Source organism: Elephas maximus, chromosome 11 (genome assembly GCF_024166365.1).
Source record: "Elephas maximus indicus isolate mEleMax1 chromosome 11, mEleMax1 primary haplotype, whole genome shotgun sequence".
NCBI classification, from domain to species: domain Eukaryota; kingdom Metazoa; phylum Chordata; class Mammalia; order Proboscidea; family Elephantidae; genus Elephas; species Elephas maximus.
Window position 1 is genome coordinate 75750267 of NC_064829.1, and position 25470 is coordinate 75775736.

Sequence of the window (25470 nt, forward strand, 5' to 3'; positions counted from 1 at the left end):
GTTTCATTACTCTCTCTCCATTTTTGTATTTTCAGAAATTCTCACTATAACATGGTATATTTTCAGTAGTTATAACTGAATATGATAAACATTTCTTTAACACAATTTCTTTTATTAAAGACAAGGTATAATTTAACATACACCTTATCTTTTTCTTTTTTTGCCTTTTAAATAAACGTGCAATTTTGAAAATGCTAATCATTCCCACCTGTTAAAAAGCTATAATTACCAACAATTTTAAACAAACTAATTGGTATTATGCTTTCAATTTAGTTCCGCAAAGAGTATATTACACACCTACCTGGCAGACCATTTCTATCAAAATAACTGCAGGCAGAAGAATATTATTTTTCTACTTTTATCATTCCAACCTCAGCAGTCATGGCTTCTTGTGTTTGAATATATTTCTCCTCCCTAATCTCTAAAAAATCTCTAGGGCTACCAAAATCAGAAGACAGACTAATGACAACGATGGGACTTGTGTCTGGAAGGCACTGATAATGCCCCGTGTGCACTAATGACATCTGTGTAACTCCACACTGTGAGGCTTAAATGGATCTTGGAATCTTTAAGACTGTAGCAAGCAATTTCCCATTATTTTCTGCTGTGCGGAATTGCGCTTCTTTGTTGTGTTTACCTTCTATTAGCTTCCAAAATCAATATGCATGGAAGGCGGATCATTTTTAATAAGGTCACTTTATTAGCTTAAGAGTTCAAATTTTATCTGAACTGAATACTGATTCTTTCTCAAATATAAAAATATAAATAACTTCCTCTAGAGGGGTTGTTTTGATCAATACTGAGTTGCCATAGGCTCTTTCTGTGGAGGTAATGGAATAATGATGAAAGGTGCTAGAAGCCAAGAATTTTAACTGAGTTAATGGGAGCTAGTTCTCTAGAACCTGGGGGAAAACAGGAAATGAGCTACAGAAGACAGAGCAAAGTAAAGTTTAATTTCACAGTCTGTCGTAGTTTATCAAGTATTCTGTAGAGCTACTTAGATCTAGCTTCAAAATATATTTTAGCTTTTAAACATAAATGTTCAATGAATTTTATGTCACAATATTTAGATGGCCTTCCAAAACAGTTTATTTTTTGGTTAATATAACTTTCTAGTCTATAACCCACTATATATTCTAGACTAGGTATTAAGAGTAATTCTCTTAAAATGTAGAAAAAGTCTAGTTTTTTGGCATTGCTCTGTCCAGGCTCTCCATTTTCTCTCTTTCTGAAAGTTTCCTCCAATAATAATAATGGTAGGTATTTACAGAACATTTTTTATGTGCCAGGCATTTAAGCCACATTTCAACACATAGCACATACATTCTATTTCCACACAATTCCTTTCTACCAGTATCTATGGAGCTTATAGTCTGTGCCATACAATTAAATCATTATTCTTATATCCTCTGTTTCCTTGTCAAAACTACAAAAATGCAGCTGATGTACAATGCATTCTACTTTTATTTATCGATCACAATGTAGAGAACTGTTTAGGATAAATGGTGCCTTGAAATAAATAGCCCAGCTTTTAAAATTTATCTTCACCTGAGATGACAATTAAGATCTGAATAAAGACTAGAAATTAGAAGGTGCAATGGTTCTATCAATGAAGATCCCTGGGGAAAAAAAAAATTGCACACTCTAGCAGGCCAATGAAGGGAAAAATTACCAAGAAGATCAACTATGGATGACTAACACCCCAACCAGCCTGACATACAAGGTGGAGGAGCCGTTGCCACCTCTTTGAGTGAGGGTTTCAGGTGTTAACCTCAGCTGTGGGAAAGGGTCACCCAGAAGGAGCTGTGGTTTCCTGAAGAGCAATGGAGCCACTGACAACCCTTAGCCCAGCAGGACAGAGGCCAGCAAAATAAAAACACCATTCTCATCTCCTCCCACCCTCCAATCTCTAACAATGTCTCCCATTGACTGAACCCAAACAGAAACCAGAGAGAAAGAGAGAAAAAAAACAAAAAACTCAGAGAATAAATCAAAGTGGAAAAGAAGGATGATCAGGAGGCACGAGGAGGATATTCAGGACACCTGCATTTTAGTTGGGTCCCAGTCTATCTGCTATATTAAGACCCCAATATATATTGGCTCAAGAGGACAGAACATTCTATCCTATATAACTTTCCAGAGGTGAATAGTTCAGTACTGGTAGTGCTCTCTGCCTTTATCATCACAAAACTCCTACCTCTGGGTCCAAAGTGGCTGCTCCAGATCCTGCTATCAGACTTTATTCCAGCCAGTGAGCACCAGGAAAGGGCAAGCGAGCACATTCCTTTGAAAACCACGACATGAAAGAAGCACCTATCACTTCTCATGTTCTACTGTCCAGAACCAAGTCATCTGTTGGAAGGACAACCAACTAAATCTTGGGAATTTTACTACTAAAGGAAGAAGGCAGAACTGATGCTGGTGGAAAACTAGCAAGGGTGTTTCAGGCAGAAGAAACAGTATGCATGAAAGCACTGAGACAGAAAGAAGCTTGTTTGGACATATTCATGCCTGAAGAGGATATAAGTAACAGTGTTTGTAAGTAAGCATGCCGATGATGCTTTAATGAAGTTTACACACCCTGTCATCTATGTTGTGCCCAGTATCCCTCCTAAAGCACCTTGTTCTGAACAGTCAGCTTCGCTACATGGACAGTAAAATGTGTATGCTAAACATATATATTAAGTTTATTGTTGCAATCAAATAAAACTCAGGGCAAATTTAATTGGATATATTTCTAATGCCATACATAATTGTCTTTGTGCTGCATGGTGATTACATAGATAAAATGAAATGCCATTTCCAAATAATAGTAATTATAGTCATTTAGGTGGAAAACCAAACCACATATTTAATTCTCTGATTTCTAGTAAGCATTTTCACTAAGAGTGTTTAACTCGCCTCCACATCCTCATGAGGCAGAGCAGAGACTGACACCAACAACGGGATTTTACCGTCTTTATTACGGTTGGATTTAAGGAGCCCTGGTGGTACAGCGGTTATGCACTTGGCTGCTAACTCAAAGGTCAGCAGCCACTCGCGGGAGAAAGACGTGTGCTTTAGTAAAGATTGCAGCCTTAGAAACCCTATGGGACAGTTTTACTCTGTCATAAATGGTTGCTATGAGTCATATTTGACTCCACAGTACTGGGTTTGGCTTGGTTTTTGGTATGGGTAGGTTTATTTAACATTTTACAACCTCCCCACTCACTGTGTCAAACATCTGAGTTTCCCTGGGCTCATTTCATATTAGTAGGTGTCTCCTGTACCAGTCATGTCTCTAAAGGATCTTGACATTTTCCTGCCTCTTTATCAGGGTAAACAGTAAAGTTACGGTGATGGAAGGATCAGGATTTAGAGAGACATAGGAAATAGCTACGAGGTTAGTCCTGGCATTCCATTCATTCAGATCTCACCCCTCCCTAGTCTCCAGGGAGCCCTGGTGGCACAGTGGCTACAAGCTTCCCTGCTAACCAAAAGGTCAGCAATTTGATTCCACCAGCCACTCCTTGGAAACCCTACCGGGGCAGCTGTACTATGTCCTATAGGGTCGCTATGAGTCGGAATCTGCTCCATGGCAACAGGTTTGTTTTTTTGGTTTTTTTTAAGTCACCAAATTCTAATAGTTGAAACTCAGTTAACCTCCTGAGGCCTCGCCCTGGGCACAGGATAATCACATGGCCCTTCTCAAAACTATGGGCTTTAATTGTATTGGGCTTGAAAAGCCAAAGGATAGACTAAATCTTTCCCTAATTAGAGATAAAACCCATGATATGCAAATTCCTGAAAAAAGTAAGCAAATGATAAAATATGAGCTGAATTTACCATGTAAATGACAAAATGAGATGCCTTCCAGTTTTGATAAGCAGGAGACATTAGGAAGCAGTCAATCACTGGTGTTCGAAGGGTGAGAGACTTTGCCTCTGGCGAAGACATTGGAGCAAAAAAGAGACACATGGATATGCTAACTGAAAATCACCTATTTTATAACTAGGATCTAAACTGTTTCTGTTTGCCCTTATATGGTATTTTATGCAAAAATATATATATTTTATATTTCTTGGCCACATGCAATTTTAACAGCTGGATTTGACATTTTTTTAATGAATACCAAAGAATATCTTAAATTCATATGGCGCAGCGGCTAAGCATTCGTCTGCTAACCAAAACATCAATGGTTTGAATCTACCAGCCCCTCCTTGGAAACCCTGTGAGGCAGTCCTACTCTCTCCTATAGGGTTAACTGTGAGTTGGAACCGATTCAAAGGTAACGGGTTTGGGTTTGGTTTTGACTGTATTTTATCAAGTTGATTTCCTTAACACCTAATCTGTGTCAGGCACTATGCTTTTATATGGTTTACCATATATCCTTTGTAGGTGGTGATTAATTATGCTTGTGATTACAACGGTTATATTTCAGTTTTGTAGGTAATCATAGTATCATGGGTTAACTTAAAAAAAAAATAAAAACTGGTTAACTTACAGTCAATAAATTTCAGAAGCTGTAGAAGTATGTAGGGTAGATTAGACAGACTGCCACTGTGTAAGTATAATAATGTCTTGCTTTTATTGACTACTTACCTCGTGTCTGGGTGCTGAAACAGTTAAAGCACTCATCTGCTAAGCAAAAGGTTGGAGGTTCAAGGCCAATAAGAGGTACCTCCGAGGAAAGACCTGGTGATCTACAGCCAAAAACTTAGCCATTGAAAATCTTGTGGAATACAATTCTCCTCTGACACACATGAGATGGCCATGAGTCAGTATTAACCTGATGGCAGCAGGCTTGGGTTTTTTCTTCTTTGTTACATGTAATCTTAGGTAGACATGTTTGTCTTGGAGTTCTGGTGGCAGAGTGGTTAAGAGCTACGGCTGCTAACCAACAGGTCAGAGGTCTGAACTTACCAGCCGCTCCTTGGAAACCCTATGGGACAGTTCTGCTCTGTCCTATAGGGTTGCTATGAGTCAGAATAGACCGGACGGCAATAGGTAACGGGTATGTTTGTCTTCTGAGCCATGTAGTGTGCTGTGTTTGCATTTCTCATCTTTAACAACTTTTTATCATCGCTCAGCTTAATAATTACCTCAGTTTTTCTTCTCTTCATTTCCTGTGTTCCTTTCAATGTTTCACTCCCTGAATATCTGGCAGAGTTGCAAGAATTTATTTAAAACAGCTGAACAAAGCAGGCTCTCCTTCATTTCAAATTTTAAATAACCCCTATCCTCCTGCTTCCTTCTAGGTTTATTGCATCTTTGTCATCCTGGAGCTTCCATTACTGTCGACCTAGGAATTCCCCTGAGAGTTGGGGTCCCTTGTGTCCTGAAGCCTAACTCTCTCTCTTTCTTAAATAACAATCATTTTGAATGAGAGCATCCTCTTGTGGCTGGTTGAGAAAGGCTGCTCAGAAGTAATTACTTTGTGACTTTATATTTTATTCTACCTTTCTCTCAACACACAAAAACATTCTTCATTTTATAAATGGGCTGGAGATTTAAAAGCGTCAAGAATAAATCCCCTATATGTTCAACTGTTTCCAGCTCCCAAAAAACATGTCAATATGTTTTATGTGCTATACTTAAACACCTACCTATGTTATTAAGACTAGAAGTCCTAAATTATTTATATGTATTATATGTAATTAGGTTGCATTACAAATGTAAGCTGATTAGTATGGCATAAACTTTTTGGGAATCTTAATAGTGAGTCCCAACTCTTTACTTATGAATAAAGATAGCATTATAATGTAATATTTTTAGTAAAATCAATACATATATACCTTGAAGGTATTCACAATATTTACTGTATACAACTTATGTACAATTTATGAAAGCCCCTGCTAAGACATACCCAAACCTGTTGCCGTCGATTCCAACTCATAACGACCCCACAGGACAGAGTAGAACTGCCCACAGAGTCTCCAAGGAGCCCCTGCTGGATTCAAACTGTCGGCCTTTTGGTTAGCAGCCGTAGCACTTAATCACTACGCCACCAGGGTTTCTGCTAAGATGTATACATGCTCAGAATTGTGGCCTGTAGCTGCAGTTTATTCATCCTCATTGCTGTATACTAGCCCATTGCATGAATGTTCCATGGTTTATCTATTGTTCTTTTCCTGAATATTTGAGATATTTTCAGTTTTGGTTGATTACGTATATTGTCACTATTAGCAGTTTTTGTATGTGTCTTTGGCAAATATTTCAATGGGGAATTACATAAGCATAGAGTTGTAACCTTGTATGTGTTTCTGAGATACCTAGACCCATGGTTTTCACCCATGACCAAACAAGAATGGAATGTACTAGCTAGTGTGTAATGTAGGTCTCTACTAAGGTCTGGAGTCACAGGGTGGTGCAAAAGGTTAACAAGCTCACCACTAATCAAAATATTGGAAGTTCAAGTCTACCCAGAGGTACCTCAGAAGAAAGGCCTGGACATCTATTTCCAAAAAACAAGCTATTGAAAACTCCATGGAACGCAGTTCTACTCTGATGCACAGGGGGTCACCATGAGTCAGAATTGACTTGATGGCAACTGATAAAGGGATGACTTTATGATTGAATGGATGCATGTTGAAACTTAATATGTGTAGAAGCAAAGGGATATCATTGTAACTACTGTTGAGATAGTGTGAGGAAGATACGGAAGAAAGGGTGAAGGATTATGGTAGAACTTACATGAACTATTTCCCTACTTTGTTACATTTTTCATTTTCTCTAACTGATCCTATAGTAGCCCTGGGACCCGCTTGCATTTATGAGTTCCAGAGAAGCAATCAATTTCTACTATGACACAATGGCAATCCATATTTGACCCAATTCCTAATGGAATTTTGGAATGGTTGTTTTTATCCGCAATTCTAAATCGATGTAACAGGTACAGCTTCTTCCTTACCCTTTGGAGGATATCATGCTATACACTTGTGATGATATAAGCCTACTCCATACCACTGAAAGGGATAAAGAGAGAGGCATTGGGAAGAATCATATTGATGCCAGTCACATGGGTCAGGCCCCTTGTGAAACCAGAGGCTCCAGGTAAAGTTAACGATAAATGGAAAGAATGGGAAGTGACCTCTAAAAAGAAGTGGGTCAACAAATAGCCAATGGAAAAAGGAAAAGCTAACATTACTTTGGTATCTCCTGAAAGGCTGAAAGTTATGTCCACAGATGCTTAGAAGGGGAAACTATTTTCTTATTGACACTTTCTCTTTTATTTGAAGTAGAAGTTCTAGGATGCATTTCAGTGAATTTCAGAAGTGTTCAATCTGGATCCCTTTGTGGGGTGCACTTTGACGATGCTAATGATACTCATGGATGAAAACTTGCAATAATTGGAATGATCCTTTGACAACTGGTTCTCTTTTTAGAGATCACATTTATTACAGAGGACCCCTTTGCAGAGGTAACATGCAGAAATGGTTGCCTCCAGATTAATTTAAAAGAACTTTATCCAACAACAGAGCTATAACAATGTGTAACTATTAATTTAATTGATAATTTGTAAGGAAAAGGCCAGATGCAATGGTCATAATATTTCTGCTGTCTGACATGTTCTACCGACGTACATCCTAATGTCTATAGACCATATTTTTGTCTATAATTTGTGTAAAGAATACTTGGAGAACAAAAATACTTAAAACCTGATGGACACTGAATATGTTTATGGTAAGCCCTCTGATACAGTCAAACTAAAGTTGGGGAACTTTACATTTAGGGACCAAAACATTTATCTCAATTATAAGTAAGCCATACATACTCAATAGCAATATCATGTTTGATCAATAAATCATCATCAAATGAAATGATTTTAAAAAGCTCTGGGTAAAACAAACACAGGTCTGGAAGTCCTTAAATAAGCTAAATTTGCCTTTAACAAAGACATACTGTGGAAAAAAAGTTCTTTGTACATATTGGCCACTTAGAAGGAATGCTATTTCAGAAGGAATAGAAAGAGTGGTTTCTGTTATGGTAGTTTGGCTTGGGTTATTTAATCTGGTTACATAGCCTGGTTTTGGCTACATGGGATTTACTTGACATTGAGATGTTTCGCACATATCTTGACACACATTCAGAAGTGAAATCCACCTATGGAAGCAAGTGAGAAATTTGCCTGGATGCCTTGGATCTCTTTGATGTTTGTCTGTGCTTTTTAAATTTGGCTGTATTGTATCCTTTGACTTTATTAAAACCTTGTATATTTTGTGACCCAAGCCATATGTCTTAGCTATCTACTGCTGCTATAACAGAAATACCACAAGTGGATGGCTTTAACAAACAGAAATTTATTCTCTCACAGTTTACTATGCTAGAAGTCCAAATTCAGGGTGCCAGCTCCAGGGAAAAACTTTCCTTTCTCTGTCAGCTCTGGAAGAATGAGCTTGTTATCAATCTTCCCCTGGTCTAGGAGCTTCTCAGTGCAGAGACCATGGGTCCAAAGGATGCTCTGCTCCTGGCACTAATTCTTGGTGGTATGAGGTCTCTAGAATGTTATGGATTGAATTGTGTCCCAAAAATGTGTGTAAACTTGGCTAGGCCATGATTCCCAGTACTGTGTGATTGTCCATCATTTTATCATCTGATGTGATTTTCCTATGTGCTGTAAATCTATCCTCTATGATGTTAATTAGGTAGGATTAGAGCAAGTTATGTTAATGAGGTAGGACTCAACCTACAAGATTAGGTTGTATCTTGAATCAATCTCTTTTGAGATATAAAAGAGAAAAGTGAGCAGGAAGATGGAAGCATCTCATAACACCAAGAAAGTAGTGCCCAAAAGAGAATGTGTCCTTTGGACCCAGGGTCCCTGCATTGAGAGATCCCAAGACCAGGGGAAGATTGATGACAAGCACCTTCCTCCAGAGCTGACGGAGAGACAAAGCCTTCTCCTGGAGCTGGCACCCTGAATTTGGACTTCTAGCCTAGTAAACTGTGAGAGAATAAAAGTTTGTTACAGCCATCTACTATGTGGTATTTCTGTTATAGCAGCACTAGATAACTAAGGCACCATGGTATTTTCAATTGCTTCATATGCATGTGAATGCTGGTCAATGAATTAGGAAGACCGAAGAACTGATGCCTTCGAATTATGGTGTTGATGAAGACTATTGACCAGCATTCACATGGACTGCCAGAAGAATGAACAAATCTGTCTTGGAAGAAGTACAGCCAGTATGCTCCTTAGAAGCAAGGAGGGCAAGACTTCATTTCATACACTTTGGACATGTTATCAGGAGGGATCAGTCCCTGGTGAACGGCATCATGCTTGGTAATGTAGAGGGTCAGTGAAACAGAGGAAGACCCTCAATGAGACGGATTGACACAGTGGCTGCAATGATGGGTTCAAACATAGCAGTAATTGTGAGAACGGTGCAGGATCAGGCAGTGTTTCCTTCTATTGTTCACGTGGTCACTATGAGTTAGAACTGACTAGATGGCACCTAACAAGAATAACAACATATTTTGTGGATATTGAGAGGCTTTTCAATAACCTAATTAAGGAAATTGTAGTAAATATATACCTAAGAGTACATCGCTTGGCCATATGCTTTTCATTTGTTCATTATTTGTAGATACTATCACAAAATTTTTCAAAGTGGCTGCACCAATGCCCATTCTTTCTCAAACCACAAGGTGAGTGCAGTGTTTGTTTCCACTCAATGTGGTTTTCACTTGGTTTCCAGGACACTATGCTCAACAACTTTCCTTACAGAGGATGCTCCTTTCAGGCTCTTCTGCTGAATAATTCTTCTCTTATTAACTTATAAGCATTGGAATACCCCTGGATTCCTTTCTTGGACCTCTTGGACAACCATACTCATTCCCTTGGTAATCTCATCTCACCTCGCAGCTTTAAACTCCACCTATATCCTGATGCTACCCTAATTAGGTAGTAAGTGAAGACCTCTCTCTTGACTCTAGCCTCTTAAATAGAGCTTTCTGCTCAACTTTCCAATTAGATGAATAGCAACAATGTCAAACTAAAGATTCTAAAATGAGTTCCTGATATCTTCTAAATATGTTCCTCCCAGTGTCTCCTATCTCAGTAAATGACAAATACATTTTCCCATTTTTATCAGACCAAAAACCTTGAAGTCAGTCATTCTTTACTTTTATTATTAATTTGTGTTGTTGTTCACATCAAATCCAATTCCTTGGCAAACATTCTAAACTCTACTTTCAAAATATATTTACAATGTTAAATTCTTATTACCTCCACTACTACCACTTGAGTTAAAGGTACTGTCCTCTCACACTGGGATTATTGCCACAGGTCTATCACTATTTCTTTGCTTTCCCCATATAGTCCCTTGCCTATGTAGCAGGCAGAGTTATCTTGCCCAAATGTACATCATAATTCATAATTCTTTTAGGTCTTTACTTAATTGTCATTGGCTTAGTGAAGCTCTTCTGGCCAAACTACCTGAAAATGAAAAATTTCCTTCTCCTTTTTCTTATATATTTTCTATATTTAATTATCTATTTTTTTCTATTTTTCTGTACTGCATATAGCAAATTATGTGTTATAAAAAATAAACAAAAAAGAAACCAAACTTGTCATCCTCAAGTTAATTCCGACTCATGGAGACCCCATGTGTTACAGAGTAGAACTGCTCCGTAACGTTTTCTTAGCTGTAATCTTTACAGAAGGAGATGGCCAGGTCTTTCTTCTATGGCCACTGGATATGCTCAAACTGTCAACTGTTAGGTTAGCAGTTGATTGCAAACCACTTGCACCATCCAGATACTGTGTGTATTATATAAAACCAAAAAACCAAACCCGTACCCACTGAGTCAATTCTGACTCATAGTGACTCTTAGAGTATCTAACTCACCCAAATTCAAACAATAAATGCTCACATACTCAGAAGTAATAATCACTTTTATTTCATACTTTGTCAAGTGATCTTAATCCAATTTGTTAAGGTCACTCATGCTCTTTCCAATATCTCCAATATAGTCATTTTAATTCTTATTCTTCATACCAAGGAAAGCAATTTTCATATTTAGAGAATAAAATAAGGAAAGGTAAGCTTTTTTTAAGCTATAAGAAAAATATTAGATAGGGTTCCTCCTAATTTTTCCTTGTTTTCCATTTCTTCAACTATAGCTCATAACCTTGTAATTTGGATTTGTTATACATGGAGCCATTATGGCACATAATTATCTACCAACTAACACTGGTTGGGGCAAACAAAAAGAGATAGTCCATGTGAGAAATTACTATTGGCCATAGTTTCACTATTCTTTCAGAAACTCCAGGATTTTTAGGAATAATAGAAACATCTACTATAGCTTTGAATTTATATTGACTTCCATATCCTGGTAAAAAGTACTTAATTAATTAAAGTATTTATAAATCAATATGCAAAGCCACCATGTAGAGTAAAGTAGGGAGAGAATATACATTCCTGTCCCCCTAAAGATGGCTGTGCAGGTACAACTGTTCATTTAATTTGAAGAAAATATTTATTGAGCACCTAATATGAGAATGGAAATATTTGAGGTTTTGGGGACAGAAACAAAAGAGATAAAATACACTTTCATTATCAACTTTACATTCTATTGAGCCTGGAAAAATATTTAGCAATAAAGTTAAATGCCATTTTGGGTGAATCAGTGTTGAGGGAAAGATCTGTGTCCATACCTCCCATCCAGGCTGCCTAAGTGAAGGCCTTGGGCCCAGCGCATTCTATAATAAGGAGGCTGGGAATGGGATCACCTTCTCTCTCCCAGTTCCTTCTCTTTACTGGAGAAGACTTCCCCCTGTTCTGGGCACACAGTAACATTCTGTCTTTTGCACACTCACAGGGACCATACGGCCTCTGGCCAACCCCACTTCTATGTCTGTTCCTGGCAGGGAGAGAACAGGATCTCTTGTACTATGGCACAAGAGGAGGAACAGCACAAGAGAGAAAATGTGCCAGATTGCAAGAGCCAGGCTAGGGGGTGAGGGGTAGACAGAGGGGAAACTGACTTTGTGAGGATGAACACAGGCGCCCCCATGTGGTCTGCTAGTTCACTACAGTTTGCATTCTTATGTAAGCCCCTGGCATGGAGCCACTATTGTCCACTGCCACTATAAAACCTCTGCCCTCCCACCGCGGGATGCAGAGATATGCTTTGGTCCTGCAGCTTCCCAGGAGTTGGCCTTATATGTAAGTCTCTTGAGTAAAATTCCTTCGCTGCCACACTGGAGTTGACTACCTCTTTATTTGATCTCTCAGCACCCTCCATTTTTGGAGGCAAATTTCATGTTACTGGTCCATGCCTGGATAATCAGGATGTGAGGATTATAAGAATCCAGAGAAAAGTCACATCAATGATAATTAGAGTGGTTGTTAAAACCTTCAGGGAGAGGGAGGTAAATCTTAAGCTTAAAATTAAGAAATAAAAGAATGTAAAGAGAAAAGGGAAAGGGGAAGGAACTTAGCATTTACCTTATATCCTTTGCCAAGTACTGTGTTATTTCAACAAAACTGTCTGATCTCTTTCTTTTCAAACCCCAAGGGTTTTCCTATTTTATCACAATTTTGTGAAGTTCTATGAGACTGAATAACTTTCTTAACTTCACACAACTTCTAAACCAACGTCTCAGTGTGGGGACGGGTGAAGACATTGAACACTTAAACCTTCTCAATGGAAAAATGCCCATGTTCATACACAGACAAGGTGCCTATGGTTCCAGAGGACTCTTAACCTACCTAAAAAACAACATGAATACCCAGATTAGGAATTTATATTGTAAAAAAATAAACAACTCAGAGCACCAATAATTGATTGCTATGTAGGTTTAATAGACAATTTTAAAGTTGGGTAGCACATGAGTAAAATGAGTGCTCCCATTAATCAGAGTTCTTAAAATGCTTATATACAAAGATATCAGGAACTTTTGGACAAAATATCTGATTGGTTGAGATTTATGTAACTTTGTTGAACAGTTATAAGACAATCATAAGATTAGTGAGTCTTGGCTAAAGATGCTTGAAGTTTTGAAAACAGGATATTTTCATAAATCTTGAAAACAGAATGTGTTCATCAATCTTGAAAACAGGATGTCTTAGTAATCTAGTGCTGCTATAACAAAAATACCACAAATGTGCAGCTTTTAAAAATAAATTAATTTTCTCACAGTTCAGGAGGACAGAAGTACAAATTCAGGGTGCTGGCTTTAGGGGAAGGCTTTGCCTCTCTGTTGTCTCTGGAGGAAGGTCCTTGTTCCTTGGTTCCCTGGTGATCTTCATGTGGTGTGGCATTTATCTTCCCTTGTCTCTGCTTGCTCACTTGCTTGTTTAATCTCTTTTATGTCTCAAAAGAAATTGATTTAGAGCACACCCTACACTAATATTGCTTCATTAACATTACAAAGAAAACCCATTCCCAAATGGGATAATAACCACAGGTATAGATAGGGGTTAGGATTTACAACACATATTTTTGGGGGGACACAATCTAATCCATAACACAGGATATGTTCATTAGTTTTGAAAACAGGATGTGTTTATTAATCGTGAAATTGGGTCGTGTTTATTAATTTTGGTTGTTTTCTAGAAAAATAAGGTTAAGTGAAAGTTAAAGAATAATAAAAAAAGTTAAAGAAAAATGAAGTCAGCCTTTTTGGTGTCAGCGGGTCACCTAGACGCTTATAAAGACTAGTTTATAGCACAGCGAAGATATTATGTATTTTTTAGAGTCCATAGGTTTTTAACAACATTTACCATGACCCTTAGTGTTGTGGGTAAGAGAATTCTTTATGTTTTCATAATGCAAAACTTGTCTTTTTTTTTTTTAACCATATTTTATGTAAAAAACGAAACAAACAAACAAACAAAAAACAGCATTCAGTCAGATGTGTCTGACTCCAAAGCCTGAAATTTTAAAACATATTATAGGGAAGTAGAGAATTTTTTTAGAGAATAGCCTTTCTCTGAAAATGTGTCATTGCCATTCTTTAACACCACATTTTAAATTAATTAAGATAAATTTGCTTACCTGCTATCTGGAAAGTAAGAAGAATATTTTTTTTTTTTCTATTTGGAATCATTAAGAATAACGTGACCTGTTGTTCGTACATGTGAACGTGTAAGTACATAGCTTAAGACAATTTTATGAACAAGACTTTATTTTCAAAAATCAATATTCCTTAAATTCTTTCTTGTTATTCACTTCAATTCAAAGATCACCTGTTTAGTGTATGCATTAACTGAAATTCAGCATTGAGTCTCTGGGGTGTTGGGAATGTGTCTGTTCCTGGTCATGTTTTCTGTAGCTAATCACTTACAGCCATGCGGAACTGTTCATGCTTCAGCATTTTTGTGAAACAAAAGCAAAGCACAGTGTTATAAAGGGAGTCACTGAGTGGCACAGAGGGTTAAGTGCTTGGCTATTAACCTAAAGGTTGTTGGTTTGAATCCACCCAGAGGTGCCTTGGAAGAAAGGCCTGGCTGTCTACTTCCAAAGGATTGCAGCCTCTGAAAATCCTATGGCGCACAGTTCTACTCTGACACACATGGGGTTGCCATGAACCAAAATGAAGTTAACTCCATGACAACTGGTTTTGTTGGTGGTCTTATAAAGAACTGGGCCAGAAGGCACTATGCTATGTAGTTCTGAGCACACAAATTAGAGATATGCAGTCTTGGTTTGTGTCTACTTGTGGAGAAGGGAACCTATGTTCCATCTCTACTAGATGGCAGGGTAGACACACTGAACAAACGCGAGGAAAGGAAGAAAATGAGTGCATCAGCTGTGGCAGACAGCGCTAAATATTAAACAATATCCACTCTTTCCTTCTTTACTCCTGGCTATAAAAACATCAGTGGATGAGGAATTTCAGGCAAGACATTTAACGATAACTCAGCAGTTTGATGCTTTTTTTTTGTTTTTCACTTTGTTTTTTTCTTCTTACCTGTAAAACAGTTGTAATAACTGGAGTGCCAGCAAAGATCTTGAAACATGAGGTAACCTTGAGGCTGGATGCCATATCACTTGCTACCCATGAAAAGCCAAACCTGTTGCAGTCAAGTCAATTCTGACTCACAGTAACCTTATAAGACAGAGTAGAACTACCCCATAGGATTTTTGTAATCTTTACGGTAGCAGACTGCCACATCTTTCTCCCGCAGAGCAGCTGGTGGGTTTGAACGGGTGACTTTTTTTTTTTTTTTTAATTCATCTGTATTAGTAATATGAGCGAAAAGAGAAACAAACAAACAAAAAAAGACAATGAAAACATACAGATTTGCTACTTAAAATATCTTAAAAAACACTTGTTAAAATGGGGAAAAAAAAACAGTATCAGTGGGGTAATCTATTTTATTAGGAGGTGGAAAGATAATCAGGGCAAGTTAATGGAAGCTGAATGCATGTAGAAAGAGGAATCAAAGAAAGACAAGAATCCACAGTGAGGCGGACAGAGAAAGAGGGAGGTGGTATTTGACTAAATAAATAGAGCAGAAGGGGAATGTGCTTTCCAGCAGTGGGAGTAAGTTTTCCTTTGACAGTGCCGTTATGCTGGTCTAGTTAGCTATATGTCGAAGGAAGCTATGGTTGCTCAATGGCGAAGCACTTGACTGCTAACAAAAAGACTGGCAATTCAAACCCACCAGCCATCTTAGGGAGAAAGATATGGCAGTCTTCTTCCATAAAGATTACAGCCTTGGAAACCCTGTGGGGCAGTTCTACTCTGTCCTATATGATCTCTATGAGTTGGAAACCAGGTAGCTCGATTTTGAGAAAAGATTTAGAGCTCGGGAAAACTATCACAAGAGATAAAACTATGAGGAAAAGAATTAGAGCTTTGTACACAAGGGTTAACTGAAGCCTGCTGTTTAGATTTCTCTCCCTTCCCTCATTGTCTTGCTCATGAGAGTTCACTCCAACTAGGGAGAAAGTAGAAAAGGAATTAACCAGTGGGTTCAATTTCTTTTCTCTGTTGCTGGTAGAGATGCCAAAGCCTCCGTCTACTTCCGACCCCACCGCCCTGTATCCCTGTGTCTACTGCATTGTCGTTATTAGGTGCTGTTGGGTCTATTCTGACTCATAGCAACCTGGTGTGACACAGTACAACTGCTGCGTACGGTTTCCTAGGCTGTGATCTTCACAGGAGCTGCCTGCCAGGTCTTCCTCCCATGAGGCTACTGGATGGGTTTGAACCACCCACCTTCCTATTAGTGCCAGAGAGTTTAATCATCGTACCCAGGCAAAAGACCATGGAGACCCCTAAATACCTCTCATCAGACCATCACTCTCTCTTTTTTTCATAAGTTGTTGGGACCCTGATGAGGAATATCTTTGCCCATTAGCTGAATCTTCTTAGAGAGGTGGGATTTTGTCACTAAGATACTGTAAATTGATTTACTTTGGATATAAGGGAAGGCTTTTAAATTTTAAATATTTGATTTATTATATATAATACATTTGATTTATCATGGCATATTTAAGGTTTCAATATTTAATAAGGTTTAAATGTAAATTTAAGGTTAAAAAAGCTATTGAGGATAAAAAACAGAGCTCATACATTGAGATTATTTCAAAGATATTTTAGAATGAAAAATACATCAAGGATAATAGCAAATAATAAAGACTAACATTTATAAAGGATTTACTATGTGTTAGGCATTGTTCCAAGGCTGAGCGATTGTTACTCTTATGAAACCCTTGCTCTTATTCCTCCAGTTTTCCAGATGAGAGAACTGAAGCATGGGAATTGAAGTCTATCAAAGGATATGCAATGCATGCTTTGTCAAATATGTTACATAGAAGACATACATACTTGAGGTGAATATGTATAATGATAAACACATTGTGCCACCATATATCATATACATATATTTGCTCTAATATAAGGTGAGCCTCAAATGAAAGTAAATAACCCATATTCTACTGAGATCTGCAAGTCTTTTGACTCCTATAATAGAATAAATTTGAGAAAATGTCTGATGCCAGCAAATGTGTACTTATCATCCTTGGTTACACATACATATTTCAAGTAATATATAACATTACATAAAATTTAGAAATGTTGCTTTCTTTCCTCTCTCGTGCTTTACATAAAAATATATTTAAGTTCTTCACACCCATCTTTAGCATCAGTGCAGTAGTCATGGCCAGAAGCATTTTTTACACCATCTAACGAAGTTTCTCTGAGCTCAACAATGTCCCTTCTGTCTAACTTGTTTAAAATCAGGCACTTGTTAGCTCCATGTGTGAGACTTCCGCCAGATAATCTGTCAACCTTCAAGTATGCACTCGTATGATATTATGGTAGATAGTATTTGAGTGTCACTTGTGTATATTTATGATCTTTTTTCCACAGATATTTACTACATTGTTGTTGTGTGTGTGCATGCGTGTGGGTGTGTGCGCGTGTGTGTGTGCTGTTGTGATCCACAAAAAAGACATACCAAAATGCTTCCCTGCGGCGTTGCCAAATGAGAGGCAACTATCTGGGAATAAGTTCTAAATATGAATTTATGTGTTTAATGTCTTTTTCTCTTTGTTTATCTATCCTACTAGGTAACGGCTATGTTGTTGTTAGCTGCTGTTGAATCACCTCAGACTCATGGAGACCCCATTTACAAGAGAACTCAACAAAACATTGCCCAGTCCTTTGCCATCTTCATGACCCTTGGTACGTTTAAGTCCCTTGTTGCAGCCACTGTGTATTCTGAGTGTCTTCCAACCTAGAGGCTCATCTTCCAGCACTATATCAGACAACGTTCTGTGGTGATCAGTAAGGTTTTCATTGGTTAATTTTCAGAAGTAGATCACCAGACCTTTCTCCTAGCCTGCCTTAGTCTGGAAGCTTCACTGAAACCTGTCACCATGGGTGACGCTGTTGGTATTTGAAATGCCACTGGCAGAATTTCCAGCATCACAGCAACACACAAGCTATAAGCACCCAAAATTGATTTTGCCTGAGGTCAAATGACTTCATGCTCATGAGCTATGCCAAAAATCTGCTTTATTGTTCAAAATAATAATAAAGGTGAAATGGCAATATAAAGCCTGTAGTGACTGATATATAATACTTTCAGGTGGACGAATTTGGGAAAAATGAAAAAATGCACGTTCTATTCAATCCTCCGCAGCAAACAATCTTGTCAGAAGTTGGGGACATGGGGACCTGTACCATGAAGTGATTCGTGGTTGAAATCATTTAATATAGAGCGTAGCCTCCTATGCTGTATACATTTCTCTCCTTTGCTGCTCTTCATAGTACACAGCTTTTATTAGGGCAGGTTTAATCATCACGTCCAAGAAATGGCAAACAACTAGGCAGCAGAAGTATAATCACTGTTTGTGCCCTAGAATATGTGGATTTCATTAAATGAGTATGAAATATACTTTTATTTTGAGAACATCGAATTGTTTTGCTTATTGAGATATATCAACATAAATTGGCCTTTACCAATGGATTGCTTTGAAAAAGTACCTATTTAGCATCGTATAGCTTTGTAACAAACATTGCTGGAGGTAGTGTGCCATCTTCTATTTCGTTATAAAGGACACAATTACTCCTTCCTAGCAGGCTTTTTTTTTTTTTCTTTATTTTTCTATGCAAGAAAAAAAAAGTCATTGGAAGTGAAATTTGGTTTTTTCTGGCAAGATTATGGATGCAATATGCACAAGAAATGTAAAATAGAGAACATTATCATTCCTTGATATGACTTTTTCTATTTCTTATATGGTTATTAGCCTCTTCACATTTTGAATTCTTCATCCCTAAATTTGTCATTTTTTCCTTTCCACAAATCTCACTTTTACTGAGATTTTCTAATGCATGAGTTTAGATTAGAAAATTTAAAGCTGTTGTCTTTTTAATTTAAATCTCTAAGTCCATTGGGTATGTCTATTTTCTCTTTCTATTAAATGCTGATGCATTTTTCTTCTTCCTTGTAGACAGAAATCAAGATATGATATAGGGGAATTCTTTGTGAAACATAGTATTTCCCTAGAGGATTGTGGGAACACATAAGGTGAGAGAAGTAGGTAAGGAAGAATGTAAGAACTGTGTATCATCTCTAGAATCACCCTTTTTGTTGTTGTTGTTCGTTGCCCTTGAGCCAATTCCAACTCATGATGACCCCCATGTGTGCAGAGTAGAACTACTCCAGAGGGTTCTCAAGGCTGTGACCTTTTAGAAGCACATTGTCAGGCCTTACTTCTGAAGTGTCTTTGGGTGGGCTGGAACCTCCAATATTTCAGCTGGTAGGCAAGCACTTAACTCTTTGCACCACTTAGGGACTCCTATGGGGGGCATAGGAGAGAGACTGAAGAAAATTCTTAATTTCAGAGACACTGTCCCTTTTGAGCTTGGAATCTTGGAAGGAAAAGTCTGCACTGGGAGGGGCCCATTCCAATATTGACAGTCTGGTGATAAGCTAACTTAGCAATGGCAGGGGTGAATAGAGGAGACAAAATCAGTCCATTCATCTACATCAGATGTTAAGTAGTTCTTCCCGTGCTTTGTGGAATGCAGATGTGCCATGAGATCCAGGCACCAAAAGAGAACTTGGTATAGGGATGCTGCAGTGCACAGGACTTCATATATAGAAAGGAATGACTTGGGCCATGTATGTTGGCGGGCTTCCAGCATTGTCCATGAAATGCTGGAAGAAACCAGCTTTATCTCTGAGGTTCCCATTCAGGGGTCCATACAATGACCCTGTGGTAATTATCACAAAATTCAGATTCCACTACATGAAGCCAAAAGCCCCTACCCCTGCTGCCATTAGAACATTTCAATTCCTGGATACAGCAATGTATCATCTTAGGAGAGGAGTAAGTGATGTAGAGAAAATGTGAGAAAAGTACAATTTGCCAAAAGTAACTAAAAATCTAAAAATTATAATATTAAATAGAAAGCAGCTGAGATAAAATTAATTGAAGACATGTGTCATGGACTGAATTATGTCCTCCCCAAAATGTGGGTATTAATTTGGTTGGACCATGATTTCCAGTATTGCATGGTTGTCCTCCACTCTGTGATTGTAATTTTATGTTAAAGAGGATTAGGGTGGGATTGTAACACCCTTACCCAGGTCACATTCCTGATCCAACGTAAAGGGAATTTCCCTGGGATATGGCCTGTACCACCTTTTATCTCTCAAGAGATAAAAAGGAAAGGGAAGCAAGCAGAGAGTTGGTGATGTCATACCACCAAGAAAGCAGTGTAGGGAGCACAGCATGTCCTTTGGACCCAGGGTCCCTGCACAAAGAAGCTCCTAGTCCAGGGGAAGATTGATGAGAAGACCTACAGAGAGAGAAGGCCTTCCTGTGGAGGTGACACCCTGAATTTGAACTTTTTTAGCCTACTTTACTGTGAAGAAATAAACTTCTCTTTGTTAAAGCCATCCACTTGTGGTATTTCTGTTATAGCCGCATTAGATGACTAAGACAATTATATATTTGTATCCCTCGTCCTCTATTTCCAATGCAGGACTGAAGGGGATAAATAAAGAAGTTTAGATCAATAATGAACAAAAAAAACTTGCACATATTCCAAAATCTTCTAAGTGACAAAACTACATCCTCTGATAACAAACTGTATTTGCTTTATGTTATTTTATATTATGCAGAGAGGAAGCATTATTCCCAATATTCACTAACTGGAATTAGACTCCATGGCAGCAGTTACTTTTCAATTTATTTTTTTACAGCTTTACCCGCATGCCTTAGAATTTCCCCACTGCTGTCAAGTCTATTCTGACTCACAGCTACCCTGTAGGATAGCGCAGAACTACCCCATAGGGTTTCCAAGGCTGTAATTTTTATAGGAGCAGATTGTCAGATCTTTCTCCTGTGGAGTGACTGATGAATTCCTTTTGGTCAGCAGCTGACCATTTTAACCACAGTGCCACCAGGGCTCTTTATGCCTTGGATAATGTTTGTTAAATGGTAAATACTCAATAGATCAAACAATGCATTGCATTGGGCACATTTGCTGCAAAAGACCTCTTTAAAGTGTTGAAAAGCAAAGATGTCACCTTGAAGACTAAGGTGTGCCTGATCCAAGCCAACATATCTTCAATCACCTCATATGCATGTGAAAGCTGGATGATGAAAAAGGAAGACTGAAGAAAAATTGACACCTTTGAATTGTGGTGTTGGTGAAGAATATTGAATATACCAACCCAGCCCACTGCCAAGGACTGCCAAAAGAGCAAACAAATCTGTCTTGGAAGAAATACAACCAGAGTTCTCCTCAGAAGCAAGAATGGCAAGACTACGTCTCACATATTTTGTATATGTTATCAGGAGGGATCAGTCCCTGTAGAAAGATGTCAAGCTTGGTAAAATAGAACCCATAGCCGTTGAGTCGATTCTGACTCATAGACTCCCTATAGGACAGAGTAGAACTGCCCCATAGAGTTTCCAAGGAGCACCTGGTGGATGTGAAATGCCTTTTGGTGAGCAGATGAACTCTTAACTACTACGCCACCAGGGTCTCTGATAAAGTAGAGTGTCAGCAAAAAGAGGAAGACCCTCAATGAGATGGATTGACACAGTGGCTGCAACAACGGGCTCAAGCCTAGCAATGATTGCGGGGATGGTGCAGGACCGGGCAGTGTTTCGTTCTGTTGTGCATAGGGTAGCTATGAGTCAGCACCGACTCAATGGCAATTAACAACAACTCAATAGATAGGAGCCCTGGTGATACAATGGTTAAACACTTGGCTGTTAACCTAAAGGTCAGCAGTTTGAACTCCCCCATGGCTTCACTGGGGAAAGACCTGGCGATCTGCTTCTGTAAAGATCGCAGCCAAGAAAACACTATGGGGCAATTCTAGTCTACCACACAGGTGGCTATCAGTTGGAATCAACTCAACTGTGCCCAACAACAATAACAACTCAATAGGTATAGGTTTAAATAATGAAAGAACTAAACTAGACACTTTAGAAGGGCAATCTAGGACTCCTTGCTTAGTATTTTTTCCCCTTAAATGTAAGATTCAACAATGAAGCGTGGGTAGGAATGGAAATGGTTTTTGCAATGTGCCTATTCATGATCAACCCAACATAAAGCTTGCTTAAGAGTGATACCTTGATGGACTCTTCTTTTTTTTCTCTCTACAAGGGATGAACTGTAGCTGTTTTCTTACCTGCTCACTCACCACTCATACTGACCACACAAATTGCCCGTGAACAGCTTTCTTTATTTTACTACTCTTTTTTCAAACCATGCATTTTCAAAAGCAATAAAATGTATGCTTTCTGTCAGTCTTAGCAGTCCATCAGTGTAAGAGGATAACACTTGCAAAGCTTATCTGGAAAATAGTATATAATTCTAGAGTGAGCTATTTCTGAAACATTTGTAAACAATCAGACTATTGCAACTTAGATACACAGTCATACACTATATAATATCTGTTCTGGCAACGTCCGACCGCTTATATATCCCTGGTCCCATAAGGTTATAACAGAGTTCAGAAATCCCTACCTCAAAGAACAGGATATAGTGGATTTAGGCATGTCTCACTCAACAACCATGACGATCCTCAAAAACAAACAATTCTCCAAGCTGTTAAAGGATCGGCTCCACTGAAAGCTGCAAGGCTGATGAGAATGCAAGACAGAACTGTATCAGATATGGCGATATTGCTAATGACAAGATATTGCTAATGAGATATTGCTTGAGGACCAAACATCAAACCGAATCCCTCTCAGGATATTGGCAATCACTGCTAAGGCATGAAGCTTGGTGAAGGTGCTTAAAGAAAAAGCAGAAACAGACTACAATATTGAGTTTAATGCTGGTTGTGGGTGGTTTAAGAGCTTCAAACATTTTTCACTGCATAATGTGGTTAAGCGCTATGGCTGCTAACCAAAGGGTTGGCAGTTCGAATCCGCCAGGCGCTCCCTGGAAACTCTATGGGGCAGTTCTACTCTGTTTTATAGGGTTGCTATGAGTTGGAATTGACTGGACGGCACTGGGTTTTTTTGGGTTTAATGTGAAAGTGTATGGTGAGTCTGCAAGGTCTGATGCAAAGGCAGCAGAAGAATTTGTTGAAAACCTAAATAAACTAATTGTACCTGTTGCCGCTGAGTCGATTCCAATTCATAGCAACCCTACAGGACAGAGTAGAATTGCCTCATAGAGTTTCCAAGGAGCGCCTGGTGCATTTGAACTGCCAACCTTTCGGTTAACAGCTGTAGTACTTAGCCACTACTCCACCAGGGTTTCCAAACTAATTGAAGAGGGAGGTTATTTGCCCCAGAATTTTTTTAATATGGATGAAGCCTCCTTATTCTGGAAGCAAATGCCTGGAAGTACCTTCAGCCATAATATGGTGTTCATACCACGTCCAAATCACATAATGTCCTATTTCATAGAATGTGCTGTGGATGTCAATCAAAGCATGACTGCATTTCTACTGTATACTCTAATTATTCCTATTCCCAAGAAAGGTGATCCAACCGAATGTGGAAATTATAGAACAATATCATTAACATCACATGCAGCGAAATTTTAATGAAGATCATTCAAAAACAGCTACAGCAGTATATCAACAGGGAATTGCCAGAAATTCAGGCCCGTTTCAGAAGAGGATGTGGAACCAAGGATATCATTGCTGATGTCAGATGGATCCTGGCTAAAAGCAGAGAATACCAGAAGGATGTTTACCTGTGTTTTATTGACTATGCAAAGGCATTTGACTGTGTGGATCATAACAAATTATGGATAACATTGAGAAGGATGGCAATTCCGGAACACTTAATTGTGATCATGAGGAAGCTTTACATAGATCAAGAGGCAGTTGTTCAGACAGAACAAGGGGATGCTGATTGGTTTAAAGTCAGGAAAGGTGTGTGTCAGGGTTGTATTCTTTCACCATACCTATTCAATCTGTATGCTGAGCAAATAATACAAGAAGCTGGACTATATGAAGAAGAACAGGGCATCAGGATTGGAAGAAGACTCATTAACAACCTGTGTTATGCAGATGACACAACCTTGCTTGCTGAAAGTGAAGAAGACTTGAAGCACTTACTAATGAAGATCAAAGACCACAGCCTTCAGTATGGATTGCACCTCAACATAAAGAAAACAAAAATCCTCACAACTGGACCAATGAGCAACATCATGATAAACAGAGAAAAGATTGAAGTTGTCGAGGATTTCTTTTTACTTGGATCCACAATCAACAGCCATGGAAGCAGCAGTCAAGAAATCAAAAGGAGCATTGCATTGGGTAAATCTGCTGCAAAGGACCTCTTCAAAGTGTTGAAGAGCAAAGATGTCGCCCTGAAGACTAAGGTGCGCCTAACCCAAGCCATGGTATTTTCAATCACATTATGTGCATGTGAAAGCTGGACAATGAATAAGGAAGACGGAAGAAGACTTGACACCTTTGAATTGTGGTATTGGTGAAGAATATTGAATATACCATGGACTGCCAGAAGAACAAACAAATCTGTCTTAGAAGAAGTACAACCAGAATGCTCCTTAGAAGCAAGGATGGCGAGACTGAGACTGTGTCTTACATACTTCGGACATGTTGTCAAGACAGATCAGTCTCTGGAGAAGGACATCATGCTTGGCAAAATACAGGGTCAGCAGAAAAGAGAAAGACCCTCAACGAGGTGGACTGACACAGTGGCTGCTACAATGGGCTCAAGCGTAACAACGATTGTAAGGATGGCGCAGGACCGGGCAGTGTTTCGTTCTGTTGTGCACAGGGTCACTATGAGTCGGAACCAACTCAACGGCACCTAACAACAACAACACTCTAATTATTTAAAAATGAATAACTGAAAGAGAATATCTACAATGAATGGAGCTACCTGGGAAAAAAAAGACATTGAAAATCCTGCAACTATAAACATGAGACAAAAATGCAAAACTGTCTAATGTTTCATGCATTGTGGCTCTAATTTTTTGTAAACAGTAAGGTCAAGTTTAGAATGACCTTTACCTTATTTCTAGTCTAGAGACACAATATCAGTACCAAATGTCCCCCAAGTTCAGTTCAGCCCAGGGAAGCTATGCCTTAGAATTACATCACTGAGTCCCTCAGGAAGCATGTCTCATATTCTAAAGTATCTTCACTGCAGATTTTTATTCTTTACAACAAGTATTTGGGAAAAATAGCATTAATAATAGTTACAAGTAGAAACTTTATTTTCCCTTTAATCTCTTGCACAATTTAGGATTATAGAAGTTGGAAATCAAGGGGTATATATTATGTTACCCCTTTCATGCAATTTTCTAACAATATTACGGTAAGTAATTGCCACTAAGTACTTAAAATATATATTGATCTGTAGATCTGCAGCTCAGCCCAGTTACAATTCCTGTTACCGTCTGTGCCTGGCTTTCTGCACAATTGCTAGTATTACATAAGAAATAATGTAAATATCTAGGGAAGCCAGAAATGCTATTCTAAGTTTGTGTTTTAAATCTTCATTACAGGCAAGGATTGATTTTCTTAGAATTGCACACAGGCTGAGTTTATATTTTGGAATCAGACA